This window comes from Mobula hypostoma, chromosome 2 (assembly GCF_963921235.1).
Source record: "Mobula hypostoma chromosome 2, sMobHyp1.1, whole genome shotgun sequence".
Classification (NCBI taxonomy): domain Eukaryota; kingdom Metazoa; phylum Chordata; class Chondrichthyes; order Myliobatiformes; family Myliobatidae; genus Mobula; species Mobula hypostoma.
Window position 1 is genome coordinate 222,635,413 of NC_086098.1, and position 17,706 is coordinate 222,653,118.

The window sequence follows — 17,706 nt, forward strand, 5'->3', positions numbered from 1 at the left end:
CCACTATAATTTCCTTTACTCCACTGAAATACCGACACATAGGATTTCGGCTTCTCTTTTTCAAATTTCACAGTGAACTCAATCATGTTATGATCACTGCCTCCTAAGGGTTCCTTCACCTCAATCTCTCTAATCACCTCCGGTTCATTACATAATACCCAATCCAGTACAGCCGATCCCCTAGTGCAGGGATCCCCAACCTTTTTCGCACTGCGGACCGGTTTAATATTGACAATATTCTTGCGGACCAGTTGACTGGGGGGTGGGGGTGTAGGGTTGCCAACGGACAAGAGTAGCAGTCAAATACGTTGTGTTTACCCCGAGAAAGACTACAATGACCATGAAGCCTTGCGCAGGCACCTGTGTGCACATGCGTGTACATGCCGATTTTTTTTTTACAAATCGATTTTGGCGATTCTGTTCGGGGGGGGGTGTTAATCACGACCGGAATATAGGTGATAAGTGGCTAATATACTCAATTTCGTTTCTAAAAGGGTTTATCTAATGAATTTAATATTAAACACACAATGCATATTTTCCTCGCATGAATATAGTGATAAGCCAATTATCAGGGGAGGACAGGGGAGCTTGAAGTAAGTATTGAACGAACCCAGTAGAAGTGGTAGAGGCAGGTTTGATATTATCATTTAAAGAAAAATTGGATAGGTATATGGACAGGAAAGGAATGGAGGGTTGTGGGCTGAGGGCAGGTCGGTGGGACTAGGTGAGAGTTTCCATGCTGTAATTGTTATATGGTTATGTAAGTCACTTATAAGTCAATAGCATCATAACATTTTAAGTAACATTTGGATATTAAACACACAGCACATATTTTCCTCGTATGAACATATAAAATCATTGCAACACACCAATATCGCTGAATCAGTGGAAGCCCTGGGCTTGTTTCCCTGCAACAAGACAGTCCTATCGTGGGGTGATGGGAGACAGCGATACTCGAAGGGGGTTCCTTATGTCCAGCCTATTCCACAATTTAGTTTCCATTGCATTCATTGCGGGGATATGATGTTGGAAATGGAAGCAACGTTTTCAGTGCTTTCGTGGCTATCTCAGGATATTCAGCCTTGACTTTGATCCAGAATGCCAGCAGAGATGTTACGTCAAATATACTTTTCAGCCCGCCGTCATTTGCAAGCTCGAGGAGTTGATATCCTTCCCGCGCTGACACGGATGAAGCGTGGGTAATGACCTCGCTTGCGTTCAAGCTCAACAGTGCGTGACAGGGAATGAGGAAAGGTGCAGCTGACTCATATTGCCAAATCATATCGTTTCCTCGCGGCCCAGTAGCACATGCTTTGCGGTCCGGTACCGGTCTGCGGCCTGGTGGTTGGGGACTGCTGCCCTAGTGGGCTCAACAACAAGCTGTTCTAAAAAGCCATCTCACAGACATTCTACAAATTCTCTCTCTTGAGATCCAGTGCCGACCTGATTTTCCCAATCCACTCGCATGTTAAAATCCCCCACAATTATCATAACACTGCCCTTCGGACAAGCCTTTTCTATTTCCTGTTGTAATTTGTAGTCCACATCACTGCAGCTGTTTGGAGGCCTGTATATAACTGCCATTAGAGTCCTTTTACCCAGATCATCAAGAAAGTGATGAGATTACTTTCCTGATGGATGCTAAAGCATCAAAATTATGTTTACCCTGTGTCAACCCAATTTCAATGGCACAGGAACGAGTTATTTGGAATATTGTGTGAAAACTGTGCTCAAAACATATGAAACTGAGGACAATGCGTCACGTATAATGTTTCTTGAGAGCTTGGGAGGTAGACCTGATGCTCATTGTTGTCTAAGAAGAAATCAAAACCATGTTTGATAACTATTTAATGATCACTAATAATTATATTTTAGGGAATCAAAAGGTGTCTTTTGGAATGCAAACTATATTGAGTTCATCCAAGTTTTCACTTCTTCAAAGTGTTGCTCTTGACTGTCTCATTGTTGAGACCTGGAGGAATAGTTTAGTTAACAGGAAGCTGCAGTCCTGCCCAATGTAATACTTTAAAAATTATAGTATCCACAACTAATCTGTAACAGAAAAAAATAGTGAATATTTAACTGGTAAAAATCATAAGAGTGCCTTTACCTTCAAATGCCTGTAAGATCAGGCTCCAGTTCCTGCTGTTGTAATTGTATGATTGCCCCCTGACCATGTGGGTTTCCTCCCACATTCCAAAGACATACGGGCTAGAGTTGGTAAGTTGTAAACATCTTTGTTGGTGCTGGAAGCGTGGCGACACTTGCAGGTTGCACACAGCATACCCTCAATGCAAACGATGCACTTCACTTTATGTTTCGATGTACATGTGACAAATAAAGGAAATATTTTTATTATCTGTTATGTGAGTTTTGGCAGAAAGAAGACTTGTTCTCCATATCACATACCTCCTGGTGTTTCATTATGAAGGCCAGAAGCATAAATACAAGAGATTCTGCAAATGCTGGACATCCAGCGGAACACACACAAGATGCTGGAGAACTCAATAGGTCAGGCGGCAGCTATAGAAAGAAATAAACAATCGAAGTTTGGAGCTAAGACCCTTCATCGGCACTGGAAAGAATGACGTCAGAATGAGAACATCGGGGGGGGCGGGATGAGGAAGTAGTACAAACTAGAAGGTAATAGGTGAAACCAGGTGAAGGTGAAGGTAGGGGCTTGGGGTGTGTTCTCCTCTGAACTCACAGAACCCAGTGCTGCCTCTGAGCCCACAACAGCTAACGAGTAATGCTTACCTGCAGTTATGAATAATAATCGCATGTTCCCTGCATTCTAAGTGTAACCAGTCCTTACAGACAAATAAGCTTGGAATGTGATCTCAAAATATCGTGCAGTGCATTGGAATATAGACATAAGGAATTCTGCAGATGCTGGAAATCTTGAGCAACAGGCACAAAATGTTGGGGGAACTAAGCAAGTCAGGCAGTGTCAATGGAGGCAAATTAACCTTTTTTTATTTCCCTCCATTGAAGCTGTCTGACCTATTCAGTTCCGCCAGCACTTTGTGTGTTGCATTAGATTTGAATCCGTTCGCCATGAATAATTGCTATCAATGCAGTGATCTGAGCTAAAGCACCCCACCCAATGGCTGATCCTTAGCTCTAATTCTTAGCTTTTCACTTTTGTTTTAAATCTATTGTTTATATTTTAAATATTAGTTAGGTTAAGATGGCCAGAAAAATACGTGTAAGATTTGAAACAATGAAGTGCAGTGAACATTAAGCCCATGGTTTATTAAGCAACTGCAGGCATTGGCTGAAAACCGACTCTCCCCATCCCCATGAGCAGTTTAGCAAAATAACTTCCCGTCTTCGTCGCAGGTTCGTTCATTGTCCCCGGGGTGGAAAAAAATTCCAAAATTCCTTTCCTTTCTCTCTCGGTGAAGTATCTATCTCAGATCACTCTTGAGGAGAGCCAGTTGGGGACTCCGACCTGCCTTCTACCCTTGGGCATGCTTCGGTTTGGGAGCCGTGTTGACAGAGACGGCCTGCGGCTGCCGGGCTTCCTGCGTCCTGTCCGGGCACTCCGCGACGTGGCGACACGGCTTCTTCTGGGGATGATCGGCGGCTGGCAGGGGACCGGGGCAACTAACGGATTGACAAGTATGATTCACATTCTCACGTGCAGGTTTTAACTCTGCACGTGGGTTCTTGACGGCCGGGACAGCTGATGGACAAGGTTTTTTCGCCTGGATTTTTAGAATATGATCGTTGCAGATGCTGAAAGTCAACTCATCAGTACCAATGCCCGAAGGGAGGTTAATTTCGTTCGAAAAGCCGCGCAAATTTAAATTCTCCGCGCCGTTGGCATCCTTGAATCTCTCCACGTGCTCTCCATACACTAACAGTCTCCCATCCTTGATCTTCACGGCCAGTTCCTCGGGAGAGACTCCGCTTAGGTTGACAAAGTAGGAGAACTCGGAAGGGTTGGTGGTGGATTGCATCGGTCCTGTTTTGTGTGTCCCTGGCCGTTTCTGAGAGGTTCTCACGGGCGATTAACCATTTGTTTGCCGCGCCCCCGTCCCGCGGAGAGAGACTTGTTTCTGCCCGCTTTTTCCTTACGCCACAGTTTGTGAGTGTGAGATCATACACGCTCGTGCACCTTAGTGATGCAAACAAGTGAAATAAGGTTGTGGCATTGTTTGTTTATTAGAGACACAGAAGGAAGGTAGCCCAGGCTCTTTTTAGAAAGCGCTTTACACTAAATAAATTAAACTCATCCGCTATTTCATTCAGCTTGTATATTTAGACTTGACCATGAGATACCGTACCGTAAGTTACCGTAAGATAAACTCGTTACTTAACACATTTTGTCGTGGCTCATTCAAATGCAGCCGCGCAAGTGTTCGCCCTCCAATGAAGCAACAATGAAGCAAAGACCGAAAGTTTCAGAAGTCTTTTAGTAAAGACAGGTGTCCTTGATACCAAACTTGTAAAAAGAAGCGAAAATATTCTATGTATATTGTGTTAAGAAATTGATATATTCTGTGCTTATACCTTCAGTTTTATATTTTTCCGATTGTCTTTGGTAATCCTGTTAACCGTGACTATGACATCACACTGGATTCATTGCGACATCACACACAGATACTTTCGTCACATCACTCACCACGGATAAAGGTAGTGGGTTCATTCCTTTATATAGAGCGAGGAGACTAGATTTCGGGGATTACTAGTATTTCATCAGGTAAGAATTTTTATAGATCGAATTACTTACGTCCAGTTCCTTCCACCATGAGACTCTTCTATGAATTGGTGAGTTAATCGAATATAAAACGGTAATTATTGTTCGAACAAAGTGAGGACCCTGTCGGAGGTGGAAACGTGATTTTTTTTTCCTCTGCTCAGCTAACGCTAAAAAGAAATGTCCATGACATAACACACATTTTGTATCTAGCATCTAACTATATTAGGAATCAGTATATATTAATGGATTGATGCATGGACCCTAGGTGGACTGAAAAAAATTCCAAGTAATCAATTTTACTAGATATATATATTTATATTAAAAATTTTCTAAATGAGATGGAAGATTACAATGCAGGGGTTGTGGTTAATTTATGCATCACCTTGATTATGTAATATCTTAAGTAATTGTGCATTGTGGGCACATCTTTATAGAAGGGAAATTGTCATTAGAAACTTCATTGATTAGCCTTTCTGAAATTCTAGCTATGAGAAGAGACCTGAGAAAGCTGAAACGTGATTTACTACAGAGTTAATAATGTGAATAGTTATTACATGTAAATTGACTAGGGAATTTTATTTCTGCTTTTGTGAATCTTGAGTTTTTAATTGCAACTGAGAAAATGAGGAAGGAGATTAAGTGAAATATATTTACACAGATATTTGTTTAAGTGTGGAACTTACCACACCAAGCTAAGGAAGAAACCATTGTAAAATGTATGTGAAGACTGGATCTGTAAGAAGTTAAGAATATAATTCTCTGCTATTTCCTTATTCCCCAAAATAATTTTTGCTCTTTCATATTGCAAGGGACCCATATAAACTTTCATTAATCCTTTAACATATCTACAAATGTTCTTACAGTCTGGACTAGTTCCTGAGGATTGGAGGGTGACTAATGTAACCCCACTTTTTAAAAAAGGAGGGAGAGAGAAACCGGGGAATTATAGACCGGTTAGCCTAACGTCGGTGGTGGGGAAACTGCTGGAGTCAGTTATCAAGGATGTGATAACAGCACATTTGGAAAGCGGTGAAATGATCAGACAAAGTCAGCATGGATTTGTGAAAGGAAAATCATGTCTGACGAATCTCATAGAATTTTTTGAGGATGTAACTAGTAGAGTGGATAGGGGAGAACCAGTGGATGTGGTATATTTGGATTTTCAAAAGGCTTTTGACAAGGTCCCACACAGGAGATTAGTGTGCAAACTTAAAGCACACGGTATTGGGGGTAAGGTATTGGTGTGGGTGGAGAATTGGTTAGCAGACAGGAAGCAAAGAGTGGGAATAAATGGGACCTTTTCAGAATGGCAGGCGGTGACTAGTGGGGTACGCAAGGCTCAGTGCTGGGACCCCAGTTGTTTACAATATATATTAATGACTTGGATGAGGGAATTAAATGCAGCATCTCCAAGTTTGTGGATGACACGAAGCTGGGTGGCAGTGTTAGCAGTGAGGAGGATGCTAAGAGGATGCAGGGTGACTTGGATAGGTTGGGTGAGTGGGCAAACTCATGGCAGATGCAATTTAATGTGGATAAATGTGAAGTTATCCACTTTGGTGGCAAAAATAGGAAAACAGATTATTATCTGAATGGTGGCCGATTAGGAAAAGGGGAGGTGCAACGAGACCTGGGTGTCATTATACACCAGTCATTGAAAGTGGGCATGCAGGTACAGCAGGCGGTGAAAAAGGCGAATGGTATGCTGGCATTTATAGCGAGAGGATTCGAGTACAGGAGCAGGGAGGTACTACTGCAGTTGTACAAGGCCTTGGTGAGACCACACCTGGAGTATTGTGTGCAGTTTTGGTCCCCTAATCTGAGGAAAGACATCTTTGCCATAGAAGGAGAACAAAGAAGGTTCACCAGATTGATTCCTGGGATGGCAGGACTTTCATATGAAGAAAGACTGGATGAACTGGGCTTGTACTCGTTGGAATTTAGAAGATTGAGGGGGGATCTGATTGAAACGTATAAGATCCTAAAGGGATTGGACAGGCTAGATGCAGGAAGATTGTTCCCGATGTTGGGGAAGTCCAGAACGAGGGTCACAGTTTGAGGATAGAGGGGAAGCCTTTTAGGACCGAGATTAGGAAAAACTTCTTCACACAGAGAGTGGTGAATCTGTGGAATTCTCTGCCACAGGAAACTGTTGAGGCCAGTTCATTGGCTATGTTTAAGAGGGAGTTAGATATGGCCCTTGTGGCTACAGGGGTCAGGGGGTATGGAGGGAAGGCTGGGGCGGGGTTCTGAGTTGGATGATCAGCCATGATCGTAATAAATGGCGGTGCAGGCTCGAAGGGCCGAATGGCCTACTCCTGCACCTATTTTCTATGTTTTTATGTTTCTATATGTTTCTTGCTACTCTTGTATTTGTACCCTCTTTTGTTACCAAAACTTTTGCCTTCTTTTGTTGATGTTCTTGAAGTGTGGGAAAAGTCTGTGTGACAAGAACTGTGGGATTAGTTCTTGTCGTTCTATAATTTTATAAATTGAAAAGCAGGCAAACAGCTTGTGTGAAATGTACAACTGAACTGCCATATAATGTTATCTAGCCAGTATAGTCATATCTCATTAGGTTCCAGGGTATTGTTTTGGACTAACTTACTGAAAACTGCACAGATTTGTGATATTTGGAATGATGTAGTAGAAATATGTGACTCTGGGTCATTGAGTTGGCATTAACTTTGGCCTCATTTACACTCCGTAACCACTTTCCTGTACGTAATAAAGAGGCTAGTGAGTGTATGTCCGTGGTCTCTGCTGCTGAACTCATCTGCTTCAAGATTTGACATGTAGTGTGTTCAGAGGTGTTCTTTTGCACACCACTATTTAACATATGGTTACACTGGACAACAAAGATTTTGCTTCCTGAATACCTTTAAGTGTATCTTATGAATTTTGGGCTACTGATCATGAAAATCACCATGAAATTTCCCTATCACGCGCCATTTTTATTAAACTTATGTTTATTATTTCAATTCATAATTCAAGTCAATTAAAAAGTTGCCTACAATGTAAGCTGGAAAGTTTCCTATCTTGTCCAGGCATGCTTGGGCATGCTTAGGCAGCATGGTTGCTGCATGGCAGGACAGGTTTTAGTAATAATTATTGGGTTCAGGATTGTAAGGATGGAATTTGCTATCACCAGGTACAAAAATTTCTATGAATTTCTATGGATTTTGATATTTGAGACAGATGCTTCCCAAGATAACTGATGCCAAGAATAAGGAAAGCATTTTTATTGGTCCACAAATCAAACAGGTCATCAAGGACAGGCAATTTGAAGAATTTCTAGTGGGACTGGAGAAAATCACATGGAAGGCATTCAAGGAAGTTGTTGAAATTTTTTTCGGCATCTACAGAGCACCAAACTACAAGTACATGCAGCTGGTTGAAAGCATGCTTCAAGCATATAAAACAATGAAATACAACATGCCACTAATGAGTCATTTTCTGCATTCCCATTTAGACATCTTCCCTGCAAATCTTGGTGCTGTTAGTGACGAGCATGGTGAAAGGTTTCACCAGGACATTGCGGTCATGGAGAAAAGATACCAGGGCAACTGCAATCCATCAATGCTGGCGAATTATTGTTAGACACTTAAGTAAGAAGCCTCAGACACCGACTACAAATGAAAATCATTAACAAAACATTTTTAACTCAGTTGAACTATTGCAAAGCATCAGCACCATTATGCAATTAGAAACATAGAAACATAGAAACATAGAAAATAGGTGCAGGAGTAGGCCATTCGGCCCTTCGAGCCTGCACCGCCATTTATTATGATCATGGCTGATCATCCAACTCAGAACCCAGCCTTCCCTCCATACCCCCTGACCCCTGTAGCCACAAGGGCCATATCTAACTTCCTTTTAAACATAGCTAATGAACTGGCCTCAACAGTTTGCTGTGGCAGAGAATTCCACAGATTCACCACTCTCTGTGTGAAGAAGTTTTTCCTAACCTCGGTCCTAAAAGGCTTCCCCTCTATCCTCAAACTGTGACCCCTCGTTCTAGACCTCCCCAACATCGGGAACAATCTTCCCGCATCTAGCCTGTCCAATCCCTTTAGGATCTTATACGTTTCAATCAGATCCCCCCTCAATCTTCTAAATTCCAACGAGTACAAGCCCAGTTCATCCAGTCTTTCTTCATATGAAAGACCTGCCATCCCAGGAATCAATCTGGTGAACCTTCTTTGTACTCCCTCTATGGCAAAGATGTCTTTCCTCAGATTAGGGGACCAAAACTGCACACAATACTCCAGGTGTGGTCTCACCAAGGCCTTGTACAACTGCAGTAGTACCTCCCTGCTCCTGTACTCGAATCCTCTCGCTATAAATGCCAGCATACCATTCGCCTTTTTCACCGCCTGCTGTACCTGCATGCCCACTTTCAATGACTGGTGTATAATGACACCCAGGTCTCGTTGCACCTCCCCTTTTCCTAATCGGCCACCATTCAGATAATAATCTGTTTTCCTACTTTTGCCACCAAAGTGGATAACTTCACATTTATCCACATTAAATTGCATCTGCCATGAGTTTGCCCACTCACCCAACCTATCCAAGTCACCCTGCATCCTCTTAGCATCCTCCTCACTGCTAACACTGCCACCCAGCTTTGTGTCATCCGCAAACTTGGAGATGCTGCATTTAATTCCCTCATCCAAGTCATTAATATATATTGTAAACAAATTAAACACATTATAATCAATAAAAGTTAATTTGTTGTTTCTGCAAATTCCTATTTGATTCAAGTAGTCTGAAATTGTATTTGTGTTCATCTTTAAGCAGTCTATCATAAACAAAAAAGAATTTTGAGGAAGCAACACCTTTGAAAAAATTTGTTGTCCAGTGTTATTTGAGTTACTGTTGCCTTCCTGTCAGCTTGAACCAATCTGGCCATTCCTCCTCAAACCTCTCTCATTAACAAGACATTTTTACCCACAGAATTGTTGCTCACTGGTGTTTTTTTTTTGTTTTTCACATAATTGTAAACTCTAGAGACTGTTGTACATGAAAACCTCAGGAGGTCAGCAGTTTATGTGATACTCAAACCATTCTGCCTGGCACCAACAATCATTCACAGTCAGCGCCACTTAGATCAGATCTCTTCCCCATTCTGATGTTTGGTCTGAACAACAACTGAACCTCTTGACAACTTCTGCATGCTTTTATACGTTGAGTTGCTGCCACATGATTGGGTGATTAGATATTTGCATCAATGAGCAAGTGTACAGGCATACTTAATAAAGTGGCCACTGTGTGTATAATTAGTTCATATTATACATAGGTACATAGAAAACTTACAGCACAATACAGGCCCTTCGGCCCACAAAACTGTGCCGAACATGTCCTTATCTTAAAACTACCTAGGCTTACCCGTGGCCCTCTATTTTTCTGAGCCCCATGTACCTATCCAGGAGTCTCTTAAAAGACCCTATTGTTTCCGCCTCAACCACCGCTGCTGGCAACCCATTCCAAGCACTCACCACTCCCTGCGTTTTTAAAAAAAAACAACTTACCCCTGACATCTCCTCTACATCTACTTCCAAGCACCTTAAAACTATGCCCTCTCGTGCTAGCCACTTCAGCCCTGGGAAAAAGACCTCTGACTATCCACATGATCAATGCCTCTCATTATCCTGTGCACATGTATCAGGTCACCTCTCATCCTCCGTCGCTCCAAGGAGAAAAGGCTGAGTTCACTCAACCTGTCTTCATAAAGCATGCTCCCCAATCCAGGCAACATCCTTGTAAATCTCCTCTGCACCCTTTCTGTAGTTTCCATGTCCTTCCTGTAGAGAGGCGACCAGAATTGAGCACAAGTGGGGTCTGATCAGGTCCTATATAGCTGCAACATTACCTCTCGGCTCTTAAACTCAATCCCACGATTGATAAAGGCCAATGCTCCAAATGTTTTCTTAACCACAGAGTCAACCTGCGTAGCAGCTTTGAGTGTCCTATGGACTCGGACCCCAGGATCCGCCTGATCCTCCACATTGCCAAGAGTCTTGCCATTAATGCCATATTCTGCCATCATATTTGACCTACCAAAATGAACCACCTCACACTTATCTGGGTTGAACTCCATCTGCCACTTCTCAGCCCAGTTTTGCATCCTATCAATGTCCCACTGTAACCTCTGACAGCCCTCCACACTATCCACAACACCCCCAACCTTTGTGTCATCATGATACTGCAGAAAGTTTGAGAGATACATAGAAACTACTGAACTTACGCATTGTATATAAAATGGAACTGGCAACAATCCTGAACCCAGAATACCACTTCTCTTATTTTGATCATTTCAACTTGTATTTCAAACTCTATTTTTTATTACATTGTTTCATATTCTCTGCATTCATTTCAAATATTTCCTTTAATCTAATGAAATGTAGGGCAGTTTCTCTTACAATTTAATCTGATATATATCTACATTTAGCCATGTTCACTAAGAATCAGTCTCATTATTTTCAGAGAGAAAAAATGATCCCATGTGACTGCAGTGTCATACATCAGTAACAGTAACAAAGTTTCAGCAATTATAAAAAGTCATTTACTCCTTTTGCTTTTTGTCTCCTTTGACCATGTACTATATTATCAATGTTGTAAGTTTGCCACATGCATTTAATCAGCTTTTTTGCAAGAATAACTGCATTATTCATATCTAGATTTTTAGTTCATTTGTTAGCTCAAGTGACATCAAGTTTAGTTTATTTTCAAGTGCACAAGTATAGTAAGATGAGAAACTTGCTTGCAGCAGTGTAACAGGCACATAGGCAGAGACAACACACAGAATACACCATACATACAGTTATACCATACAAACTGTGAAAAACTATGCAAAAGCATGACCACAGTGCTAAAACAAAAACAAAGACACAATCAAAGACAAGTCAGTGAGGTGGCCTGAGCTATCCCATTGCTGAGGTAGTTTAGGATTGTGTAGGTAGGTTAAAAATCCTGATAATTGTAGGAAAGTAGCTGTCCCTGACCCTGGTGGTGTGGGACTTTAGGTTCTATACCTCCTGCCTGGTGGTAGCATTGGCCTGGATGGTGGGAATCTATGAAGATAGAAGCAACCTTCTTGAAACAGTGTCTCCTGTAGGTGCTGTTACTGGTGGGGAGGGCTGTCCCCACAATAGATTAGGTGAGTCCAGAAATCTCTTGAGCCTTTTGTGTCCCTGTGCATTACCACGCTGTGATACAACCAATCAGGATAATTTCAACATTTCTGTGGAGGTTATTTGGATTATTTCATAACATGCTAAATCTCCTCAAGTTTCTAAGAAAGTAGAAATGCTGCCATAACTTCTTAGTGATCTCAACAATGTGCTGGTCTAGGACAGGTCATCCATACCTCCTACAGGCTTTGCAGTGAATAAAAGGGAGGTGGTCCCTAGTGGAGTATGTCCACTCCTTAACTGAGTGCAGTAATGACAGTCAGTGGAGTGGTATGTTCCTCCAGTGAAATGTGGGAGATGAGGAAGCACTCTTGTCCCTAATGAAAATGTCCGCAGGAAATGCGTCCAACTGCGGTCACCCTCAAACCACATGAATTGGTTGGAACAGCATTGGAGTCATGGAGGAGTGACACACACATTGGAATCATATACAGATAGACAGACAATATCCTAGCTAGAAGTTTCAGCGAGGGGTATGCTGATATCAAGAAAGGAGTTGAGGCTCTTGAAAAAGGGCCAGATGGGATCTATCCCAGATTATTGAGGAAGGCAAGGGAGTAGATTGCTGGGGCCTTAACAGAGAACCTTGCATTCTCTTTAGCTACAAGTGGGGACCCATGGGACTGGATACTAGTCAATATTGTTCATCTGTTTAAAAGGGGGAATAGAAACAAACCAGGAAATTAAAAGCTGGGGGAACCTTATATCAGTAGTAGGGAACTTATTGGAGAAGATTCTTGGAATTGGAATCTACTTGTATCTGAAAATGCATAGACTTATAAGGGTAGCCAGCATGGCTTTGTATGGGGTGGGGGGAATCAAGCCTCACAAACACAAATTAGGTTTTTTTTTGAGGATCCAATGAAGATGATTAATGGGGAAGGGGGTGTAAGATAGTAGAGTTTATATAGATGGACTTTAGTAAACCATTCAACAAGGTCCCTTATGTTAGGCTGATCTGGAAAAATAAAGCATATTGTCTTAGCCATAAAAGACAGAGATTAGTGGAGGGGTGTAATTCTGACTGGATGTCTGTAACCAGTGGTGTTCTTCAATGATCAATGTGAGGAACTCTGTTATAATAAGATATAACAGATTTGGCCAAAAATATAGGTGGTTGATTAATAAGTTTGTAGACAACACAAATTGTGGTGAAGTTGTAGATAATGAGAAAGATTGTTAAAAGATTCAGCAGAATGTAGACCAATTGGAAATGTGGGGAGAAAAAATAGCAGGTGGAGCTAATTCCAGACAAGTCAGAGGTGTTCACTTTGGGAGGTGAGTAAGGTAGGCAAGCAGTTTGTTCAAAATATGATGTTACATTCCATCTAAAACATAACACAAGGAATATGATTGAAGAATGCTCTAAAGATTAATTCATAATTTTATTGAACAGCTACATTTTTAGAGACTACTAATTCCAAATAGGCATAAAGCTAGATCTTCTGCTTTGACAAACTATTCCAGAAATTTAAGAAATTAAATGGCTTCTTTTGTAGATAAGTTTTGTTTTGTTCTGGTCTGAACCAATTTCCAGCTCCCAGTGTCTTCCATTGCTGAGGCTACAGGGATGATGTATGATTGCATCTTCTTGCTGATGTCAGGTGTCTCAGGGATTCAGAATTACTGAGGACAACAGCAGAATGGAAAAGTATCAAATGAAATTTTCTTTTCTTTTTTAGCAGCTTTAGATCTCTGACGGTACTTAACAAGGGTAGACGATGAAGCAGCTGAGGCCAGCCGATCTCTTGGCCTTAATGAATTTTGTTGACTAGAAAATGAATTCCTTGTGGACTTTGGGAAAAGCCCATTTATATTACTGATGGATGGGGTGGATTGCATAGATGTTGGAATGGATCCAGTACTTTCCCCTTCATCTGTGATTGAAGAGGTTTGGCTCGAATTTGAGATTGAACTGTAACTGGAGTCCAGAGAAGTCTCATTTGAATTGGTTGATCTTTCTGTGGATGATGTCAGGTCTCTAGTACTAGATTTTGACTCCCTTTTCACTTTGTTGTGAATAGATTGGTATTTTTCTGGATTCTTGGATGATATTCTGCTTTCTTCTTGGTGGGATTTTGGGAATCTTTTCTCTTTACCATGAACTCCGTTTGTAGAAGATCTCCTATGTTCATTAATGGAGCCTCTCTTCCCTTCCTCGTGCACAGTGTGCCATGTTTTTGATCCCATTGAGGATCTTTGGCTTTGACCCTGCTGAAATATTGAACTGCCTTTCTCTTCACCTTGGACTCTTTCTAGATTCCTAGAGGATTTACTTTCGGGGTGTTGCACAGAGCTTCTCCTCCCTTTCTCCGGTCTATTTTCAATTCGTTCTGCACTTATTAAACTTCTGTTGCTTCCAATTAGATGGGGCACTGAACCTCTCTTCCCTTCCTCCTGAACAGATAGAATTCTTTCCCGCCCTATCGAAGGTCTTCTGTTTTCACCTCGGTAGGAGTCTGAGCCACTCCTCCCCTCCTCCTGCATATCTTGAATTTGTTCTGGACTCATTGATGTTCTTCGGCTTTCAACTGGGTGGGATGTTGAGTGTTTCCTCCCTTCCTGATGCATAGATTGGGTTCTTCCTTTATTTATAAAGGAACTTCGACTTGCAGCTGGTTGCGAGACCGAGCCTCTTTCCTCGCTAATGGAGGCTCTTCTGCTGGGATCTCCTTTGGCTATGAAAGATATTCTTGATGCATTAGGTGTCAAAGCAGTCTCGTACAAAGAGTCCTGACTTATCTCTGACGAAATATTTGTTGGCCACGATGCCAAATCCAGAGATGATGCTTCTTGGGAACTCACTTTATGCGAGGATTTCAGACGACTTGGTCTGGGTTCTGTGTCCGAACTGTATTCCTCCAGAGCGGCAATGTTTTCGAAATAATCGGCTTCAACCAGCAAAGTGTGCTTTTCACAAATAGTCAAGTTTAGCGTATTTATGTCCACCTCTGGAGGAATGTTAAATGTGTTGTTAAAACCTTGGTAGTTTTTTCTGACCATCCCATCTTCTTCATGCAATTCTACCCGCTCCCCAGTGATATTCACAGTTCGCCCAATGATGGTGGCGTTCACGTTTTCTGGAGGAACGTCGCCCAGATTGATACAGATAACAAACTGTTCCAGAGTGTCATTTCCTGCCAAGTACTTCGGTCCCCTTTGCCGGAATTTTAGCTGTTCCCCGCCTTTCTTTAATCCCATAGGACACTTGTATGCATCGCCATCCTCTGCCGGCCAACGTTGCATAATTCACGGGTTTGTAACTTTCTGAAACCGACAGTGTATGATTTGCAAGCGTTTATCTGCCTTTATGATGAAAATGGCTATGCACAATTATTAACACACGGCTATGTAACACAGCTCTTATGAAACTACAGTGAAAAGACATTCTGATTTTAAAAAAAATTATTAAAGCAGGATCTTCTCGCGGGAATTCGTAAAAAAACCGATAAATTGGAAACAGTTTGTAAAATGAAAAAAAGGAAGCGGGAAATGATGTTCTGCTGGGAACGAGGACCACCATCTTCATCCCATTGAGTCAATTTTGGAATTCGGTTCGGGTTATAAAATGAAAGCAAAAAGTGAAAGGTCATTGGCAAACAAAACGGTGAACTGTTCCTTTTCGCGCCTTGTGGCACATCGGCGGCATTTTTGCTTTTTACGTAGCATTTGACTTTTTTTCACAAGGCCGAATTGCTAGCTCGGCGTTCAACCCAGCACGTTGAAAGCATGCAAGGAGCCGGCCGGTTTCAAACATAAGACCATTCGCTTCGAATGCTGATGCCACGAGACCACCGGCCGGCTAAAGCGTTGGATTACGTCAACTGTAAGAGATACAGCGACTATTATGGAAAATGGGACAATCCCCAGACAGATTGTTTTGGTTCTTATAGAAATATCAGTGGAATGCTAATCCCTAAATCAGAAAGTTGTACACCTAATCACTGTGCACGGAAGTATGGACCGACAATTCCATTCAGTTCTAAGTACTTCATTGTGGAGGTGATAATTAGATAATTTGGTATCAAAAGTTCCCGTAATAATATTCATAGTGAAATCCTTGTCGTTTTCTAGTCAACACTTCTTTCTTACTCTACATTAATAAAAACCTTACGTGTTTAAATCATTTCATTTGTTATTTTGAGAATTTCGTGCACATTGGCCATTTGCCAACGTGACAGCTCATTCTACTAAAATGATGGCTTTGTAACATCTGAGAACTGATGAGACAATATTTATGTACGTTTTCTTGCATTTTCAGCAGGAAATACTTGATACAGTGCTAGACAAAAAAAAGGAACAGATGATATGAAGATTGTGTCATAATAATGAAAGATCAGGAAAACAGCTTGGAAGTAACAAAAACATTTCATTAATAACTTGGTCAATTAAAAATAAAGGTCCTTTTCTCAGTTTGATAAACATCAGTGCTAGGAAAAGATTAAATCTATTTTGTTATTAAAATGAATTTGGAGAGTAAGTACAATCTGATATGGTAAGACTCTTGGCATTGTGGAGGATCAGAGGAATCTTGGGGTCCGAGTCCATAGGACACTCAAAGCAGCTGCGCAGGTTGACCCTGTGGTTAAGAAAGCACATGGTGCATTGGCCTTCATCAATCGTAGGATTGAGTTTAGGAGCCGAGAGGTAATATTACAGCTATATAGGACCCTGGTCAGACCCCACTTGGAGTACTGTGCTCAGTTCTGGTTGCCTCACTACAGAAAGGATGTGGAAAAGGGTGCAGAGGAGATTTACAAAGATGTTGCCTGGATTGGGGAGCATGCCTTATGAGAATAGGTTGAGTGAACTGGGCCTTTTCTCCTTGGAGCGACGGAGAATGAGAGGTGACCTGATAGAGGTGTATAAGATGATGAGAGGCATTGATCGTGTGGATAGTCAGAGGTCTTTTTCCCAGGGCTAAAATGGCTAGCACAAGAGGGCACAGTTTTAAGGTGCTTGGAAGTAGATTTCCGAGGAGATATCAGGGGTACGTTTTTTACGCAGAGAGTGGTGAGTGCGTGGAATGGGCTGCCGGCGACAGTTGTGGAGGTGTATACAATAGGGTCTTTTAAGAGACTCCTGGATAGGTACATGGAGCTCAGGAAAAATAGAGGGCTATGGGTAACCCTAGGTAATTTCTAATGTAAGGACATGTTTGGCACAGCTTTGTGGGCCGAAGGGCCTGTATTGTGCTGTAGGTTTTCTACGTTTCTATGATATGATGAATAATACGCCATGGAACACTAATTTTGATTGTTGATCTGTAGATTGGAATTATAGTCTAAAAAAACATCAAAACAGACTGCAATAAACAAGAAAAAGTTGTGGTTAAGAGCATAATCGCAATGCATACTCATCAAATCTACCTGTAAATTAATTGCAACAATTACATAATTTGTACATTTCCCACTATTAAAGTTCTAAATACTAAAAGTACTATTAGAGTATTAAGGAATTTCAAATTAATTAGGACTTGCATATCTGCTTTATTATTGTTTATTAGTGACTCTTGCACTCCACATTTTAGTCTCTACTTTCTAGGAATGGAATGAGATAAATGCTATCTAATTCAGGAATCTTTGGCATAATCAAAAACCATTTTAAGTCAAGTGTTCTGGTCTATTTCATAGGTGTTTTCTTGAAACCTCTAAGGTCCCAAATAATAAAAGCTTCGACCAAAGCCCAGTGTGATGATTATGTTCTTTTATCTCAGTGCCATTACAAGAGGGAAATGAGAAAATTGTGATGATAATTAATGTGATCCATATGAAAACTGTTTAGTCTTATTTAAGAGTGAATACG

At 41.4% G+C, this 17,706-nt stretch overlaps 1 long non-coding RNA gene across 1 annotated transcript in view; it reads right to left on the bottom strand.

Annotated features, from left to right (window-relative positions):
* Positions 1-2,117: 2,117 nt before the first annotated feature.
* LOC134342877 (uncharacterized) overlaps positions 2,118-17,706 on the bottom strand; it is a 73,415-nt gene continuing 57,826 nt past the window's right edge. The window contains exon 3 of the long non-coding RNA XR_010017132.1: positions 2,118-2,310. This is a non-coding gene — a long non-coding RNA (uncharacterized LOC134342877). The remainder of the gene's footprint in view (positions 2,311-17,706) is intronic.